Genomic DNA, 1,888 nt, shown 5'->3' on the forward strand with positions numbered 1-1,888 from the left:
ATTATATCATTTTACCTCTATTATGGATACATTGATGCGAAAGGAATATAATTAACCATCGTTGTACTATATACTTTTTTACAGTAAATTTAAAATTACCACCATCAGATCACCCATAACAGAAAGACCAGACGCGCCTCCACGTTAATATTCGTGAGAACCTCTAACGTATTGGAGAAGCGCCGGAGACCGTTTATTGAGCAAAAGAAAATTTGACTGCAAGAGCCATACAGAATGGACACAACCGTGGAAGACAATACTGTCCCATCACGAGTCCAAGATTCTTGGATATAAGAAAAGGAAAAGGAGACAGAGCAGTGCGTCCGCTTTCGAGGGAGCTTGGTGTCCAGACCTAGGCTCCCACCCGGGCCGTCTGCGCCGGGGAGAATCTCTGCTGGCCGTCTGCCAGAGAGTGATGGCTCCCATCCAGAAAGCTGGAGAGCCAAGTTTTACCAAGGGGGGACACCGCGTAGTCTTTCTACGACGGTTACAGAAAAAAGATTGAGCGAAGCAGAGTGTGCCCGTACTGTGCAGATTTCCTAAATGATGAAAATAAAGTGCAAGAAAGTACAGTATACAAATATACAAAATGTGCAAGACGTGGTCCTATAGTTACGGCGTCGACATCAAGGAGCTTACACAAGGAAGATCGGCGGACGAAGCACTCTGTGACGTTGTCGGCAACATCAAGGAAGCCAGGACACAAGGAAAGCACGTGGCGCTGGTGTCCATCGACATCAAGGGCGCATTCGATGCACTTCGGTACACCAACCTGGGAAAGATCTTTGCCCAGATTCCCGCACCACAAGATCTAACACAGACTTTGATGCACCTCCTGAAAGACAGGAAAGTGGCCATGGAGCTGGGAGGTGAGCTCGTGGAACATAACCAAACGAGAGGTAGTCCGCAGGGCTCGTGCTCGGGCCCCCTTATGTGGAACGTCACGGTGGACGACCTACTTAAACAGTCCTGGGAAGAGGGAGTACGCGTCCAGGCCTTTGCGGACGACATGCTCATAGTCATAGCCACAGAGAAATGGAAAGAGATGGAAGGAAAGGCCACCAGGACTCTGGATCAGATGGCCAATTGGCTACACAACAACGATCTGGAGCCGGCAGTCGAAAAGAGTTCTTACCTGTGGTACAGTTCAAGAATCAAGAGACCCAAGATAAGGATGAAGGGAACCAGGATCCCATGGAAGAAGACGATGAAATATCTTGGGGTCACTCTGGACAAAGACCTGGACTGGATATCACACGTAAAAACCCAGGGAGCCAAGGCGAACGCTAACCTTCAAACACTGGCGAGCATGGCAGGCCCAAGATGGGGACTAACGCAGAAGCTCAGAAGGATATTGTACGACCAGGTGGCTATCAAGATAATAACATACGGAGCTGCTGCGTGGTACCAGGACCCATCAGAGAAGCTCAAGAGGCAGCTGGACAGCCTGCAGGGAGGTTTCCTGCACCTTCTCACAAGAGCCTACCACAAGACGTCAAAAGCAGCCATGCAGGCCATCGCAGGAGTTCCCCCACTGAGTCTTCAGACGGTTCTAAAACCCAGGATGGAACGGGTGCTGCCTTCGTGAGAGATACGAGGATGACGTAGTAACCCAGGAGTGGAAGCAGAGGATAATGACAGGGTGCACGATTTTCCAGGCGGAGCTGTTCGCTCTAAGAAAAGCGGTAAGCAGCTTGGAAAACACAACGACCCAGTCCAAAGTAGACAGCCGGTCCAGCCTGGAAGCCATAAGAGACCCCCCTCACGAGACACGAGGACGCCAGGACCGTCCGCAGGGCTCTATTAAAAAATCCAAACATCCAATTGAACTGGGTTCGTGGCCATGTCGGAGAAAAAGTGAACGAGGAGGCGGACCGATTGTCCAAGA

This window comes from Pholcus phalangioides, unplaced genomic scaffold (genome assembly GCF_987345545.1).
Source record: "Pholcus phalangioides strain wild (caught in Gottingen) unplaced genomic scaffold, Ppha-v1.0 ptg000027l_1, whole genome shotgun sequence".
NCBI lineage: Eukaryota > Metazoa > Arthropoda > Arachnida > Araneae > Pholcidae > Pholcus > Pholcus phalangioides.